The sequence below is a fragment of the Otolemur garnettii genome, unplaced genomic scaffold (assembly GCF_000181295.1).
Source record: "Otolemur garnettii isolate 467f Iridium unplaced genomic scaffold, OtoGar3 scaffold00116, whole genome shotgun sequence".
NCBI lineage: Eukaryota > Metazoa > Chordata > Mammalia > Primates > Galagidae > Otolemur > Otolemur garnettii.
This window is the reverse complement of record NW_003852511.1, coordinates 6,752,021-6,771,054: the sequence shown is the minus strand read 5'-3', so window position 1 is coordinate 6,771,054 and position 19,034 is coordinate 6,752,021. Positions and strand designations below refer to the sequence as shown.

The following is a 19,034-nucleotide window of genomic DNA, read 5'->3' as shown; positions in this document are numbered from 1 at the left end:
GGAAGCAGGTGCTGGGACCACATGCAGAGAGGACACAGCTGCAGAGTCCACATCAATGAGCACTGTGTTCCGCTTTTTCAGGCCCAGAAATTGTCCTACGGTGCCCCCTGGTGACCACATGTAAAACTTCACTCTCTTCTTGGTCCTGAGTCTGTTGTTTTGCCTTTTCACCATGATTCCACACATCCTGATTGAGATGACTGTGTGCCAACTACTGGGCTCAGATCAGTTTTCCTAAACTCTGTAATTTTTCTGGAGTTTGTGATCGCAAATAAACTACCCTCACCTCTGAGGAATAAATATCACAGTGAATATTAAAAAATTCTGTAACACAGTAAGGTGTCTTTAACACTGTCACCCACTACATGGGGAAATTTGGGAAACTTTCTTAGAGTGAACAATCTTTAATTTTGTTCTTGGGGAAATTTGGGAGTGTGCTCCCAGGAAAAAAAAATAAAAATTTTAGGCCTTTTAAGAAGAGAAAAAGGTAACATGTCTCAGAGCAGGAAAAGTCACAGCAGCTCCCAGGAGGGCAGCTGTGAGGGGACATTGCAGGTGAGGAGTGCAGAGGGGAGGGGTGACCCTGCCGTGATATGACAATAATGAGAGTTCAAAGAAAGGAACCAATGGGGAAATCAAAAGGAGAGGATGATTTTGAAAATGCTTAGGAGGCAATCTGTAGTGGATTTCCAAGTTAGAAATCAGAAGAATGAATGTGAAGATGGGAACCAGATGCTAAGAAAGTAGATTTGGATGTAAACCTCCCTTCTCTGGTGAAGTTGAAAATACCCACCTGCCATTGTTTAACTCAAACATTTTCAGATTTGGCTTTAAGTGTTTGCAGTTGAGAATAACTACCTTCTCAAGTCTACAATTTTCTTTTTCTTGACTGTCTTTCATGCCTTCTTCCTCTGATTGTGAGGGGAACACCCACAATTTTCTCTAAGATTCTCTCAAAAGTAGTATGCCTCAAAATTCCACCGATGTGAATTAACCCATATTTCTAATCAGCTTTTCAACCTCTTAAGCTACAACCATCAGTTCACTAGAATTATATTCTCTCTTTCATGTTTCCCAGGTGACACCTTAATGAAATATTTGCCAATGAATAAAATGGAAAACCATCTCTGCAACCTCCATAAACAATTTTTGCAATGTCTCCTGTTCTGCACCAAAACCAATTTTATATATTTCATTAATAGTTCATTATAATTGTGACGGTAGATCCCCATCTCCCACACATACTTTCAGTTTTAATTCCTATAGCACTCATAATAGGATAGGGCAGGGTAGGTTGCAGTAACATTATACCAATAATTCAGTGACATACAAAAGCAAAAGCTTATTTCTCGTGTATATACTATTTCTAACTCTAATTGGCTGTGCCTCTGGTCCATTTGATTTTCATTCCAGGATGCAGACTGGCAGAAAAAATTCTATGGGGTGCACTGAACATGTTAGTTTTATGTCTGCTACTAAGAAATAACACATCTCACTCTGTTCATTTCACTGGAAAAAGCTATTTATATAGAACCCAGGCTCATTTCAGTAGCATTGAAATGTTCAGTATATTCCCCACGGACAGGGTGTTGGAAATTGTGGAAACGGTTGGAATTTTATTAGAGTTTTAAACATCTCATTTTACAGGTAAGGGAACAGAAGTAACAAAATACTAAGTGATTTGCCTACATCAGAACTATCCATTAGAATAGTCTACTGTGATGGAAATGTTCTGTACCAACCTGTCAAATATGATGGCCACTAGGCAGAGATGAAATTTAACTGGTCTAAATGGAAGATAAGCTTTTAAAATCTTGTTTAGTTTTAATTAACTTAACTTTAAATATGAACATCCACATGTTGTTAGTGGTGGCCATACTGTACAGTGGAGGTAAAGGGCTTATAAACAGGTAGAGCCAAAATCTGAGCACAGACTCTCTGGTGAAATAAAAGGACATTTTTTTCCCACTCAGTTACGTGGCTTCCCATGCCTTTTGTCTCATTCCCATCTTCAAATATAAATTTTGAGAGTGTAGGACCTTGTCATATTTTTCTTCATCTTAGTAACTTATACTTGAAGCCATACTTCCTGAGAGAATAAATGACAGTGGCTGTATAGGCAGTCCCCAACTCATTATGGTACAACTTATGATTTTTTGACTTTTGTGAGAATAATATGCAAGAAAATTTAGATTTAGGGTAGTTTTAACTTCCAGTGTGTTTATTGGGGCACCATCCCATCATAAGCTGAGTGACACCTGTATTAGATTTTCATGTGCTTGTATAAAGTTTAGAAATGTTAATTACATACCTAGTCTGGTTAAAAATAATTCACTCCATGCTGGTTGTGAGGACATTCTGTGTGACTGAGTATCAGGTTTCCTGATCTCATGGTGCTTGGAATATTATTCCCCCCACCAAAATGATCATTTGATTTATGTGTAATTGTTTAGTCTAACACATGGAAAAGCAAAAGCACAGAGAGATAATACATCCAGCTTGACATTCAGCTGGATGGCACACAGAGGATTCAAACCAAGGCTTCCTAAATAGCTAAGAATATGCTTTTTTAACCCATTAGCTCCCAAACTGGGAAAATGTTATGCCCATTGAATGCTTGGAAATAAATGGAGACTTTTGTTTGTTTGTTTGTCACTACTTGGGCATTAGGTTGCTACTGGCATCTGATACATGAGGACCAGGGATGCTTCTGAACATCTCAGAATGCACAAAACAGCCCTAACCACAAGGAATAACCCAGCCCACACTGGTAATAGTGCCAAGGCTCAAAAGCCCTATTTTAAACTGCACCCCCTCCATGAAATGATATCAAAGACATTAGAAAATAATTTATCAAGACATGGAAATTTGTGTTTAGGAGGAAAAAAAAAGAAGGACGCTTGAGCAGAAAATCTCAGCTCTATCCTTAAAGCAGGAGACAGGAAAGTGTAGCACATCATGGTGGGTACAGGCTGAAGGCAGACCCAGGGCGTGGAAGCTCTGGGAAGTTTTTGTCTCACTTCCTCATGAGTCTAGAGCACTGTGTGGTAATAATTGTCACAACTAGACAAACAGTAATAGTTGGCCTCGTCCTCAGTCTGCAGATCAGAGATGGTCAGGGAGGCAGAGTTGGAGGAGCTGTCGATGGAGCCAGAGAACCGACCTGAAACCCCAGAGGGTCTTTGGTCATCTTTATAGATCACAGTGGTGGGGCACCCCCCGGGTGCTGCTGCTACCAATGCACAAAAGAGTCAGCAATGTTGCCGCTGCTGCGGGTGCAGGAGATAATGACCTTCTGCCCTGGAGACACTGACACAGACTGAGGCTGAGTGAACACAACCTCGGTCCAAGACCCTGTGAGGAAAGAGCAGCACAGAGATCAGTGAGGACACGTTGTTCCCAGGGAGGAGGGCAAGGCTGTCATCCCAGATGGCCGCCTCCCTGCATTCCCTGCAAGAAGCCACCTGTGTAGTGAGTAAAAAGAGTGAGGAGGATCAGAGCCCAGGCCATGGTGCAGACAACCTGTCCTAGGCGCTGCTTCCTAAGCCTCACTGAACTGAGTCCACCAATTCTTATATGTCACCCTGATCCTCAGAGCGGGAGATCTCCATGCAAATCTTCCCCTTCCTGGAGGCTGCATAAGCTCCTCCTTCAAGCTTAGCCTTGGCTGCAGCAGGGGAGAGAGACTGTAGGATTGTGAATGTTGGGGGCTGGGGGAGGATGTTCACTTCCTTGAAGGCGCGGGAGCACCATCTGGGGTTGGGTAAACAGGAGCGCCAAGCAAGTGCCTGGAAAACAGCGCCTCTGGTGGTCAGAGAAGAGAAGTCAGCCCCGGGCAAGCGCGTGCTCAGGAATCCTGCCCTTTCCCAGCCCTCACCCCTCGCAGTTCAACCACATGTCCAGTGTTCAGGGGTCTCTGCGCGTCCTACTGTGTTCAGTGTACATCTAACTTTCAAATATTTCCATATTTTCCAAGGGACACTATTTAGGTTCAGACGTTTTGAAACACTTTGTGTTACTAGAGGAAACAAATATCTTTTTCGTTTACTTTTTATATATTTTTGACAGAGTCTCACTGTGTAGCCTTAGGTAAAGTGCTGTGGCGTCATAGCTCATAGCAACCTACTCTTTTTTATTTTTCTACAAAATGAAAATAATGATTAAATGATGAAAATTGTGGCATATCTACATCTTTGATGGACTATGAAATGAATTAATCTTCACAAAAGATATCTAATATTCACAATACAGTAAGTAAAAATACAGCAATATCAAGCGATACTAAGTACTCTGACATTCAATTAACACATTTGAATTGAATAATGTTGATTATAACTATGGAAATATAATTTTGAGAGATCTAAAAATACACCAAAACAGGCATTTTCTAACATTTGTTTACTTCTCTTTCTTTTTGTGAATCAATTATCTTATTCAAGAAAAAATTTATGCAGAAACTATAGAGAAAAATCTTTTTTCTTTTAATTTTTAATTAAAATCATAACTTTATACATTTATGAGATACAGTATGATGACTTGATATACCATATGGAATGCTTAAATCAAACTGATTAACATAACCATCACCTCACTTACTTATTTTTTGTGGTAAGACATTTACAGGATATCACCTAATGTGCACAATTCAAGGATATATTTCAAAGTAACTAAGGGTAAATTATAAATGTAATTATCCTATGGCCTCAACCTCCTGCATGGTTGGGACTACAGGTGTACACCACCCTTACACCCAACTAGAGGTAAGAAATATCATAATGGGAATGGATTGTTTGAAGGAATGAAGAGGCGGGCTGTGTCTTCTCCAGGATGGACCATGTGGGATGAGTCTGGCGACCCCAAATGAAAGAAGGCCCAGACAATCTGGAAGGAAGAGGGGGGGACCCTGGGATGGGAGATCACTTTTCATCATCAGAAGACATCCTGAAGGGATGGGCTTGGGTTTGAATAAAGGGAAATTTAATCAGGGCCATGATCAAGCAAAGCCATAAAGATTTGAAATAAAGACATCAGAATGAAAAGTCAGCAGGACTAGATGAATTTGAGAGAGGTTTGGAGATAGAATTTGCAGAGCTAGGGACCAAAAGGACCTCAGGATAAGAGAGAGAGAAGAGTTAATATCAATTAGAGATTCCTCATTTTGTGGACCAGCTGGGCATAACTACTTTAGGTTGTGTTGAGTAGTCTTAAGCCAAAACTTGAGCAGAATAAAATGGCAATATAGAATTAGAGTCAGTGATTCTGAGTTAGGATGAGAATAAATGGTATGTGGAGAGTCTATGGCCACCACCATGTCCTATGAAAGCATCTGTGATTTACACTGGAGGTAGAGCCACAGGACTGTTATTAGTTCCACTATGCCTATGGCTGAGATTTGTGGATGTGCTACTTTTAAAGTTAGTGAAAATGCAGAAAGTATTTTTCCTTTTTCACACACCCAGACTGTACCCCATGTTGGCAGTCTGTGCTTCAGTGAGTCCCTTTATCTCCCGCTTTGGTTTTTGAAAAATTTTTTGGAGAAAAAAAAAAAAACAACAACACATAACATACAACTTATCATCTTAACCCTTTTAAATGTACCATTCAGTAGTGTTAATACTGTTAAGTCCTCCAGAATATTTTTGTCTGGCAAAACTTCATACCCATTATATTCTATGAATCTGACTACTTTAGATACCTGATATAAGTGGAATCATACAGTATTTGTCTGTCACCAGCCCATTTCACTTAGCATAGTGTTGAAGATTCATCCAGGCTATAGCATGAGACAGGGTTTCCTTCCTTTTTAAGACTAAATATTATCCATTGTATGTATATATTTTGTTTATCCATTCATCTGTGGATGGACATTTAGGTTGTTTCCATGTTTGATATGAATAATGCTCTGTGAACATGGTTATGTAAGTATATCTTTGAGATTCTTTCAGTATTTTTGGATGTAGTCAGAAATGGTGTTGCTGGATCATATGAGAATTCTGTGAGGGACCACTGTATAGTTTTCCACAGAAGATGCACCATTTTTTCATTCCCACCAACAGTGCCTATGGTTCTAATTTCTCTACAGCCATGTCAACACTTGGCATTTCCTGTTTGTTTGTTTGTTCTATAGGAGCCGTCCTAATAAGTGTGACATGATAGTCATTGTGGCCTTGGTCTGACATGTGGTATTAAGCATCTCTTCATCTTTTCATATACTTATTTGTCATTTGTAGATCATCTTTGGAAACATGTCCTTTCAAGTGATTTTTCCATTTTGTAATAAGGTTATTTGTATTTTTGTTGTTAATGTTGTTTTTACATGGTGGATATAAATTTTCTGTGGAATTTACTACATTAAACTATTTTAAATTGCACATGAATGTTATGTCCACCCTGTATATGATTTTAAAATATTTTATCTCATTCTGTAAATTGTCTTTTCATTTTGTTGATGGTGTCCTGTGATGCACAGACATTTTAAATTTGGATGTTGCCCCTAATTTTGATTTTGTTTGGAGGGCTTTTGGTGTCATAGCGAGGAATTCATTGCCTATTTAGAATCCACATCAGCCTGGTGGTTACAGTCTCATTTTTACCTGAATGTGTGACATTAACTCAAAATTCTAAAGAGCATTCTAGGGAGAAAAGTTGTCTGCATTATGAACTTTGTGACAGTCAGTCTGGTACCATGCCCTCTGCCAGGGGAGGTGCTAGAACTACAGGAATCCTGGGAGAAGGTCAGTGCAGATTTGACTAGGCTGATGGGAAGCTCTTGTGCATCTCCACCACAAAGCAGGGACCCAGAACATCAGGTATGTTGGATTTCAGTAAGACATTTCTTTTCATCTGATGCCTTTTTAGCATTTGTCAATGTTGGAGGTTGTGAGAGTTATACAGAGAAGTACATGAATGCCATCCTGTCCGTAGCTGAGGGGGACAACCTAACAATCGACACCAGCTGCTACACTCCTCAGGTGGACTCCTTCCACTTATTCTGAGATCCTGCCATCATGGATGTTCCATGGCTGGGAATGATATTTGGATCACCCATTACTGTGGTACTGGTGCCCAGATCAGATGAATTGTTTGTGTGTGCATGCACACATGTGCGGGCATACATTTGTTTATACTGTTCTCTCTTACAGAAAAAAAAAATTTAGTTTCTATTTTGTACACACATATCAGTTAAAGAGTCGAACATTTCTACGTGGCTTTTTTTTTTAAATAAAAAATAACTGCCTGGTACCCCACTCTCTACCCTATTTCTTATTTTTTGGATGCAGACACTTTCAGCTCTTTCAATTATGTGTTGACATTTATTTCTATATTCTAAATCCCTGTGCTCAGTGTGTGGTCTGTGACCTTCAGCAAGGATGTCACCTTGGAGATCATTAGGAATAAACACTCTCAGACCCTATGACTCTGTCCAGAACCGTTGACTCAGAATTTGCTCCTTAACTTGATCATGAAGTGAATCAAATAAGTGTCCATGTTGCTGCCCCTTGGTTTCCAGTTTTAGAATTTCTCTGCGGGCTTCCCTAGGTGAGAGGTGAGGGCTCAGCTCTCTAGCAACCTTCCATTCTCAGTTCCACACGAGCACATCTCCTGTCCCTCCCCCCACCCAATATACCTACATCAGAATTTTGTGATTTCTTCAATGGAATTCACAACAGAGTCACATGACATGCCCTGGGTTTTTGTTTGTTTGTTTCTTTGTTTTTGAGCTTTTTAGAAAATTTTCCATGGTATGTATAGTCCTGTAATGTTTTGTTTTAAATTTTCTTACTAATTTTTACTCATTAAACACCACACCCTGCAAGTTATTTCCCTTAGTGCTTGTAAGCACACCGAGTACTCCACAAACTCTTTTGCTCATTTTCTCCGGGAGCCTTTGTCCTCTCAGAGCCTGGCAGGGTTTCCTCTCTGTTTTGTACCCTGCTCTGCCCACGACCCTTTTACTACTGTCTTTGGGAAGCCTTTTGATTTACTCTTGAGTTAAATCTCCTTTTTCAGCATCCCATATGATTTTTTTTCTTAGTTTATTCTCTCTTTGGAGGCAATCACTACATCTAGTATCTTCCTGAGATAGGTGTTATCAGGAGAGGTCAATTTACTATTAATTTGCATAGTTGAGAATGTGTTCATTCTAACCTTTCCTTGATTGATAATTTAGTCATTTACACATTTCTAGGTTGGGAAGAATTTTCCCAAAGTTATAGATTCATTGTATTCTCAATTTATCCGTTAACAGATTAGAATCCCAGAGGTAGTCTTGATTCTTTAGATATGACTGTCTTTTTCTCCCTAGAAGTTTGTTTTTCCTTTGTCCTCAGAATTCTGAAATTTCATCACTGTAAACTATTGTGTGAATCTGTTTTTCTCCCTTGTGCTGAGCAAGTATGTGCCTGTTCAACCTGGTAATCAATGTCTTAGAAAATTTGGGGGATTTTTTTTTCTTGTTTTTTTTTCCATTTTGTTTCCTTCTTGGGACCTTCTATTTAGTGGTGGACTAGCTGTCCTCTGGTGTTTATACCTTTTCTCCCAATTTTTATCTCTTGGTCATTTTACTCTGCTTTCTAGGACACTTCTTTAACTTTATCCTTCTTTTTCTCCTTTTGTTTTTATAACTTTAAGAATCTTATTCTTTGTTCACTGAATTTTTTTTCATTAAATCATAGCAGTGTACATTAATACTATCATGGGGTACAGTGTACTGTTTCTATATATAATTTGAAATACTTTCATCCAACTGGTTGACATAGCCTTCATGTCTTTTTCTTAGTTATTGTGTTAAGACATTTATATTCTACATTTAGATAAATTCACATGTACCCTTATAGGATGAACCATAGGCGTGATCCCACCAATCACCCTCCCTCTCCCCATCCTCCCTCTCCCCTCCCCTCCCTCTCCCCTTTCCCTATATTCTTGGGCTAAAATTGAGTTATAGCTTTCCTATGAAAGCAATAAATTAGTTTCATAATAGGGACGAGTACATTGGATACTTTTTCTTCCATTCTTGAGATACTTTGCTAAGAAGAATATTTTCTAGCTCCAACCATGTAAGATATTTGTATCGGAATGTTCATTGCAGCCCAATTCATAATTGCTAGGTCATGGAAGAAGCCCAAGTGCCCATCGACCCACGAATGGATCAATAAATTGTGGTATATGTACACCATGGAATACTATGCAGCCATTAAGAAAGATGGCGACTTTACCTCCTTCATGTTTACTGAATATTCTTTTTGATAGTCTGAATTTACTTCGTTTTATTTTAAATTATTTTCTCTCTGAAGAGTGTCTGTGAATTTGAAGCTTATAATTTTACAACTGTAGCCAGATTTGAACCATAGTCAGAGCTTTATTTTCTCTATGTAAGCAACAGGTTTAAAAACAAACAAACAAACAAAAAAAAACCAGCCTCAGCACCAGTAGTACAGTGCTTGAGGCACCAGCCACATACACTGAGGCTGGCTGGTTTAAACTCAACCTGGGCCAGCTAAAACAAACATGACAACTGCAACAAAAAATAGCCAATCATTGTGGCAGGCATCTGTAGTCCCAGCTACTTGGGAGGCTGAGGCAAGAGAATCGCTTAAGCCCAAGAGTTTGAGGTTTCTGTGAGCGGTGACACCACATCACTCTACTGAGGCTGACATAGTGAGACTCTGTCTCAAAAAAAAAAAAAATGCAGCATTTCACCATTGACCTGTGGAACCATCTCTACTATTTATATTTCATCCCTGACCACCTGACTTGCCTCCTATAAGTGGCCCCATGTTCACCTTTGTTCTGATGCCCAGCCTGGCTTGTCTGCCAGCAGGGTTCCCCTGCTCCCCTGCGGTTTGTGTTATATCTCCACTTACCTGCATCCAGCCCTCAGCCTAAAAATATCGTCTGCTTCCTCATCCCTGGATTGATAACCAGGGCTATTCTTAATGACTCTCCAAGGACGATCGAGTAGAAAAAGCATCCCTATTATTCTGATAATCTTTGAGAAGAAAAAAATATCAAGAAGTTATGTCATTATGGATAGAAGTCTTATGTTGCTGCAAAATTCTTAGTTAAGAGATTGTATAATTTAAGTAGGGTTATGAAATAATATGTATTCTTTTCCCCCAGGTCTATCATATTTGAATCATAACTCAATGAGGTTCTCAGAATATTCTGAAGAAATCTTGAAATGAATGTCTCACTGTTCTGTTCTAATGGCTACCTGACCATGGTGTTTCTATGACAAGTGGCTTAATGTCCCATGGAGGCAACTGTACCATAACAAGGGAAAGGCATTGATGATGCTTCCACATATTACAGACATAATTTGCGGTAGAATCAGAAGTGACAACTTTGTACCTGGCAAGGCACATTACTATTATTACATTGCCACCTGTGACCATATTTTAATAATAGCTAATGTGTACTGACATCTATGTAGAAGGGTCCTACATTTATTATACCAGATATTCAGAAGTCCTTGCAATAGGTAATCCTATTTTAGAAATGAGAAACCAGGTTCTATAGATTTTTATTTTCTACTAACATGATGTCATTTCTCATTATAACATTAAACCCTGAAAAGAGATACTTTTTGAAATCACCTTCTGGTTGTTTCAGGAGTGATTTCCTGGCAGGTTATTGTGCAGCACGGTCTGTGTGGCAAGGACATGTCCCATGTGAAGGCTGCCTGCATCATGGGTGGGTACCTAAAGCTGCTGCCCATGTTCCTCATGGTGATGCCGGGGATGATTAGCCACATTCTCTACACAGGTGAGCCCCAAATCCATATGGCCTGTCTTTGTTACATGCTTGGATTCTGAGACGAGTTTTTGAGATGCAGTAAAATCATTACAAACTAGAAAATCCCTTCTGGATGGAAGGAAAAGCAGAATTCTAAGTGAAAATAATACCTTGTGTGGCAGGTTGGAGGCAGGGAAATTTAGCACAGTTGACAAATTGGAAATTTGGCATAGCTTTTCTCCCTTATCCTACAAGCCTGTCTTGTTGTGGACATTTGATTCCGTGTATACTGTTTGTGAGTGGCATGGACTGAGGAAGCATAGAGTGTGAGACATAGGCTGCTGGAAGCAGAAGTAGATTTGAGCTAATTTGAGGGTGAGTGGTAGTGGTTGGGCTTGATGATGTCTTGGACTGAGAAGGGCTTTGAGATGTGCTGTCACATCTTGCTCCCTCTGAGGCAGCTGGAGAACTCAGTCTAATTTCATTGCTTTGGAATTGGGTTGTTTGGGTTATGTGAATTTCTGAGTCATATGAGGGTAACTTCTAGTGCTGAAAGTCTTCCTAAAATATATACTTTCTTTTTTATTATGAAAAATGAAGAGAATGTAACCAAATCTTATTAGGCTAATAGAGAATTCATTTTTTCCCAAGCAAATCCATCGGGTAACACTCAATGGACTTCATGTTTTCTTAACTGGGCATTAGTTTATTTCACTGAACTCCAATTGAGACGAACACATCAAAGGACCAGAACCCCTTCTCATTGCAGTCTCACGGTGTGGTTCATAAATGAAAAGAATGTGTAGCCATCCAATTGGGGAACAGCTAAAGAGATCATTGTATATTTCCTTTCTGAAAAGTTGCACACAAGAGACTGAAGACTATCTCAAAACTTGGGAAAATGCTGAGATTATTATGTTACAAGTAAAAAGAAGGCTACATAATAATATCTCAACTATTACCATAGTTATGCACAAAAGCTAATTCTCTGGGAAAAAGGATTAGAAAGGAATATAGAAAAGAAAAAAAGCTCATATCATAAACTGTCATTATCCTGGATCATGCTTTATCAGCTTTCTCTATCTTTTGTTATGATACTTTTAATGATTCTTTTTAAATAACAACAACAACAACAAAAAAAGAACCCATGTCTTATGTGATGTCAGTGACATGAGGCATCATCACACACCAGGTACTCAGGTACAAGTGACACCTCCTCTGAGATGTAGACAAAAAACACTGGCCTAATTATGACCAGACACAGGACTTAACTTCCTGCATATCCCTGGAATGTGTTGCTCCTGAAGGAATTTCTTCCCTGGCTATTTTTCAGGAGGGTGTGGTCAGTGTCCTCTGTTTACTCTAATGCTATGGCTGGGCCACAGCCCAAGAGAACCCCCACCCCCCACCCGCCGCCCGTGGGTCAGCTCAAGGAGAGCTGCAGAGATGAGATGTTATGAGCTCTTGTTCTAGGCAAAGCAGCAACAGACCTATGGTGTGGACTTCAAAGTTCAATCTCCAATTTTAAAGCAAATGTCTTTCCTTCCCCATGATCTACTGAAATTACCAATTTGTTCAGCTGTTGTGATTTGTGCCTTTACTAGGCTTCACTGAACTCACTCCTGAATCCTTCCTCAGATAAGGTGGCCTGTGTGGTGCCTTCTGAATGTGTGAAACACTGTGGCACTGAAGTTGGCTGTACTGACTATGCCTATGGAATCATGGTGCTGGAACTGCTGCCTGCAGGTAGGAAAATGTCCCTGCTGAGATGGCCTTGGAGGGTTGTCTATGGGTGGGGCTTGAGGAAGGGCTGTTGTATAGTTCTTGTTAATTCTGACTTCCGTTAATTTAGTTCTGTTCATTAGACATTTTGTGAGCACCTTACATAGACTACAAGCCCTTTGCAAAGCTTGGAGATTTCATAGACAAACCAGATACATTTCCTGTCAGAAGACTCCTTCCTTACTTCTACAGATTCAAGACTATCTTCCAAGGGAATTAAAAACAGTTAAATGATCTACTTGTCAATGAAAGAGTTTAATGGCCATAAAATTATTATTATTATTATTATTTTGCAGTTTTTAGCCGGGGCTGGGTTTGAACCTGCTACCTCCAGCATATGGAGCTGGTGCCCTACTCCTTTGAGCCACAGGCACTGCCCCAGCCATAAAATTATAAATTCAGAGGGCTACAGGATAACTATTTATTCTGCCTTTCTTGGACGAGATTATATTTCAATCTATTTAATATACAACAATTTATTGAGTGCCCATCATGTGCCAGGCATAACTCTTGCGCTTAGAAAATATCAGTAAAATAGGTACAAAGCCCCTGACTTTAGAGTTCACATTTTAGCATTTTGAAATATAAAATAAACAACACATATGATTTAATTACATTGTTAGGATTCCAGAAGGATTTCCTATTGGAGTGAACAGAAGCAGTGTCAGGTACAGAGCTCAAGACTGACCAGAATCAGGGGTTGGCTAATATCTGTGACCTTTCCTTCACTCTGATATACATGAGCTTTATCAATAGGAAGGAGGCATGAGTCCCCTGCATGAATACACCATCCACTGTCAGGGGAGGTTTAGAGCCTACTGGGCAGAGGAAACTGGTTCAAAACTCTTGTTTTTGCTCCTGCAGAGACTTCTTTAGCAGAAAAACCTACTTGACTTCTTCCTTTCCAGTTATGTAAGTCTTTAGGAACCCAAGAGTTCCTTCCCCAAAGAAATGCTGAAGATGGTTTCCATTCTTCTAAAACTAGTTGCAGGGGATGATCTCTAAGTTTATACTCAAGCCTAAAATTCTATACTGGTTTATTTTTAGGTCATTAGGAAATATGCAGGAACCTCCACATGTGGATGCATATGGATAAGTACATTAATTAATCAATGTTCCAAATGACATGTTTAAATGGCTGTCTGGTTGAGCAAGGCTATCATGGAACATGGTGTCCAATCACTAACCAGTGCCTCTCCTGCATCCAGGACTGTGAGGCTTGATACTGTCTGTCATTCTGCCCTCTCTCATGAGCTCCCTGACCTCCATCTTCAACAGTGCCAGCACCCTCTTCACCATGGACATTTACACCAAGGTGCAGAAGCAGGTGTCAGAGAGAGAGTTCCTGATAGCTGGAAAGTGAGGGAACCCTGGTTTCTCCCTAGAATCCTCTGGAGAAGTAAATGTGTCTACATGGATTAAAGCACCTTTGTTTATTGCTTTGGTGAAAGTAAATATAGAGCCCTAAAGTGAGAGAGAGATCATTAGAGGATTTTTAATTCAACATATGTCTTTCCACATACAAAATTTGGGGCCATACATTTAAATGGACTAATACATTTTTCATACTTTAAAGTGCCTCCAATTATCTCTTATTTCTTTCCTTCTTCATGTAACTCCATCAGTGTTTAAATGGGACATAAAATTCCATTGTACTCTGATAGGTTAATGTGTTATCTCTAGCAGTTCCAGGTGTATCACATGGAGGTAACAGATTAGGATATCCAAACACTGACACGAATGCATTCATTAAGCAGTGGACCATTTTAGAAAGGGATAGACTCATGGAAGGGGCTAATTCCAAGACAGTGCCAGGAGAGTTCACGCCATGCAGGGGTTCCTGAGCACTGGGGATCCTTGAAGACAGTGAGCTTGAAGGAAATAAGCAGAAAGAATGGATAGTCTTCTTTCTTCCCTTTATACTTTCTGAGCAGATCCTATGTTGCTATATAATTTTCTAACATTTTAAAAATCAAAGTGTAATGTAACTCATGTAATGTTTCTGTATGAACTGTATAGCTCAGTAATTTATTACAAAATGAGCACCCATTTAACTACCAACAAGTCAAGATATGGAAATTATCAGCCACTAGAAGGCACTGAGTTATGGCTTGGGGTCACCCAATCTCCAAATGCTATAATTTGCCTTTTCCCAGTTTCAGGAAGTGGAAATAGACTAACTCATTTAATCCTTGTTGCAAAGCGTTCCTCTGTGTTATTTTTGGTTATCCAGCCATGTTTCTCTGAGTAGCTGATATATCTTCACTTTCTTTCAATATGGGATCTCATCACAGTAATATATTACAACTTATCTACTCTAGTCATGGACATCTGGCTTGATCATTTTGGTTAATGTCTCTTGGTGAACATTGGCACACATTTCTGCTGAGTAGATTGCTACAAGTGTGCATATTACACATGTAGCCTTTTAAAATTTAGACATCCTTTTTAGAAATGTGAGAAGAGATCTCAAAAGAAATTGATTGTGACTTTTGAAAAAAATGATAGAATTAATAGTGATAATGATACTCAGGGTTGGAGGGGCCTTAAAATGGTTGACTAAAGGCTTCTGGTACTTACCTTCTCCACAATAAAGAAGCAAAATAGGAAGTAGATAATCACAATTTGAATAGGTGACCCAAGAGAGAAGTGACAGGAAACTCCTGACATATGGAAGCAAAGAGAAGCAAGGCAGCTGGCTCTACCAGTACTGGCCAGGAACCAAGAGAGGCTTCCTGATAATTAGTAAGGTTAAGAGAGGCCAACCACTCACAGACTATATTCCTGCCATGGACTCAATTCAAGCCACAGGAGAACCCCGTGGCCTTTGCAGGCACTGAAGCTAGAACAGGGAGGTGTCTGGAGACCATGTGAAGACTTTGCTTCAGAGAGGGAACACATGATGGGTCCCACATACACCCCCCAGTCCTAAGGAGGTATAGCACAGTGCCAATATGAGAGCCCAGCCAGCATCGAACTAAGCCTATCTCTGGAGCCCAACAGCCCCTGCATCTCCACATCCCTGGAGCTCCATCTACACCCCCCACCCATATTTGCTGCTTCTCTTGGTTGCTGCCATCAGAGACAAAGGTCAAACCATTGTGCACCCAGATAAAGAGTTACTGAACATTTTTGCACTCCCCTACCTTGAGTTGTTTCTACTGCTGGTTGCCAGCACTCGGGCCAAGGCAGGAGCAAGTGATAGCAACACTGCTTTCTCCAGAAGTGGGGCTGCTTCACACTTATAAGAGCTCTGAGGTCAGACTCCTTCATCCATGGCAGCCACCCACGGCCTAACCACACTTCCCAGCTTCCTGTTTCCATCTGTTGTCAGTGAAAGCAGCTCTTCCCCTAACAGCATCATGGTCACAGTTGTTTTGTGTACCGGTAACGTTTGAGTCCTTTCTTTTCTTAAGAACATATGCAGTCAAGGAGCTTGATTTTGTTTGGAAAATCAACAAATGGCAATGAGAATGAGTTCAAAAACTAAAGCACAATGAACGTGCCTATAATAATTTATGTTTAATATCTGCAAGGTTTGGTTTTTTTGCCAGGATATTTATTCTTGCAACAACTGTCAGCAGCATCCTGTGGGTCCCACTAGTATAGGCATCTCAAAATAGACAACTGATCCATTACACACAATCAATGGCTAGTTATCTTAGATCTCCAATTGCCATCTTCCTGCTTACCGTCTTCTGTAAAAGAATCAATGAACGAGTATTCTCCTCTATGGAGTGGGGAAAAAATTGTTTCTGCCACTGCATTCTTGATACTCTATTTATACAAATCATAGCCCATCTCAATTTCTGTTGAAGTCAGCCACAATTCCTGAACCTTACTAAAGGATAAAAATATAGTACACATTCATATTTCAGTGTTTATATTTCTTAAAAAATATTATGTATGTGAATTTCTCAGTGCTGAAGAACACAGGTTTAGGAAGCAGACTGTCAAATAGTATCATGATCTGAAGCAAATTGCTTGGCTTTGTAAAATGATGATAAAGATAGTGTCTATCTTTGTAGACACTATAAAGATAGTATTGTATAGGTATTGTGGGCTGCTGTGAGGATTAAATGAGATAGTACATGAAATGCTTAGAGGAAACCCTTAGTAAGCTTAAAATCATGTTAATTTCCATTATGAAACATGCACACCACATGTATGATCAATTATATTGGACCATGTACATTAAATCTCTTTATTGTTTCTAGGTTATTAGCCTTATATTAAGATTTTTCACATGAGGATCAGATAGATGCACAGATGTTACTATTGAAATTCTTTCCACATATTACTTAATATTAGAAAGTAAAGTCATGGGATTCAGACTCAGGTGTTCCTTAGTCCAAAGCTCATATTATTATATTAATATACAGACAATACCATTTTCCTAAAGCATAGCATCTTGAACAAAGGAAGAAGGGCATATGTTATCATCTAACACCAGTAAGATTAGCCCATATCACAAAATCCCAAAACCAGAGATGCTGGCATGGCTGTGGAGAAAGGGGAACACTTCTACACTGCTGGTGGGATTGCAAACTGATACGTGCCTTTTGGAAAGATGTTTGGAGAACACTTAGAAAACTAAAAATAGACCTGCCATTTGATCCTGCAATTCCTCTACTAGGTATATATCGAGAAGACCAAAAAGCACATTAAAACAAAGATATTTGTACCAGAATGTTTATTGCAGCCCAATTGATAATTGCTAAATCATGGAAGAAGCTCAAGTGCCCACCGATCCATGAATGGATCAATAAATTATGGTATATGTATACCATGGAATATTATGCAGCCTTAAATAAAGATGGAGACTTTACCTTCTTCATGTTTACATGGATGGAGCTGGAACATATTCTTCTTAGCAAAGTATCTCAGGAATGGAAGAAAAAGTATCCAGTGTATTCAGCCCTATTATGAAACTAGTTTAAAGCCTTCATACAAAAGCTACAGCCCAATTATAGCCCAAGAATATCGGGAAGGAGGAGAGAGAGGGGAGGGGAGGGGGAAGGATGGGTGGTGGCAGGGTGATTGGTGGGACCACACCTATTGTCCATCTTACAAGGGTACATGTGAATCTTTCCAAATCAGAATATAAATGTCTTAACACAATAACTAAGAAAATTCCATGAAGGCTATGTTAATCAGTTTGGTGAAAATATTTCAAATTGTATATAAAACAAGCACACTGTACCCCATGACTGCATTAATGTACACTGCTATGAATTTAATAAAAAAAAAAAAAAGAGGGACATATCTTTCCACCTCTATCAATGCCTCCAGGAAAATGAATGCTTTCAATTGTTAAGAGCTTAATAGAACTCTCAAAATTACATAATATCAGTTCTGCAAATTGTATAACATAATTTATAGTTCTATTTATTTTGTAAAATAAATCATAATTCCATATATATGTATATATGTGTGTATCTGTATATAGGCATGCATATATGTACACACGTATATTAATATATGTGTGTGCCAAAGAAAATTTCATCTTGAGTCAGTATAGATAGTAGTTTCCTGGAATTAGAGAATCAACATTGTACTGGTGTTGCCCCAGTAATAAACACATATGTTTGCAATTTTCTCTGTTTTGGTAACTTTGTGCTTAGTGTCATTTGTTGCTTCTTCACTAAGAAAGAAGACACGATGATAATTATGATTTCCTTGAATGAGCTTCTGATCTTTTCTAAATGTTCCTATTTTGTTCTTGTTTCTTTTGCAGGGAGAATTCTGGGGTCTAATCACTGGACTTGTGATGGGCCTTGTTCATATGACCATAGACCTTTCCTATGGAACAGGGAGCTGCCTGGCTGCCAATAACTGTCCCAAGATTATCTGTGGAGTGCACTATCTGTACTATGCTATCATTCTCTTCTCTGGGACCACAGTGGCTGCTCTGGAAATATTCCTGTTAACAAAACCCATTCCTGACATACATGTGAGTGATAAGTAATGGATTTATGCTAATTTAAAAATAAGGGTTTGCTGCCTTCTAAAGTTGCTACTAGTTTACAACTCCCAGGCAATGTATTCATTGTAACACTAGAGTGAGAACAGCCCTAAGAGATTATCATCCAGTCCTTCAAATAAACAAACATTTGTACCTCCTATGTGCAAACCACTAGGGAAATAGGAAGTAAGGTGTTAGGAAATGAGTGTCATACTTCTAAAACTTCACAGTGCTCTCGGGAGATAAATCTACACCATTTTAAAAATAGGATATAAGGAAGAGAATGACAACTGTTGTCTAAAGACTTCACTGCAGAACTGTCACCGGGTTGTGCCTGTTTTGGATGAGGAGAATGTTGTATACAGCATGAACATAGGTATAGAGAGAGAAGAAAGAAAAACACATAGCATAAGGGAGAAGGACAGAGAAAGTAGAGTAATGAGATGCATTTTTGACTTTAAAATTGGCAATATTTTTAGTATGATTTAAATATACTAATTGGTGAAGATGTGGAGAAATGCCCATAGTCCAGAACTGTGGATGAATGACT

At 39.3% G+C, this 19,034-nt stretch overlaps 1 pseudogene; it reads left to right on the top strand.

Moving 5' to 3' along the window:
- The first annotated feature begins 6,685 nt into the window (after positions 1 to 6,685).
- LOC100959471 overlaps positions 6,686 to 19,034 on the top strand; it is a 72,969-nt pseudogene continuing 60,620 nt past the window's right edge.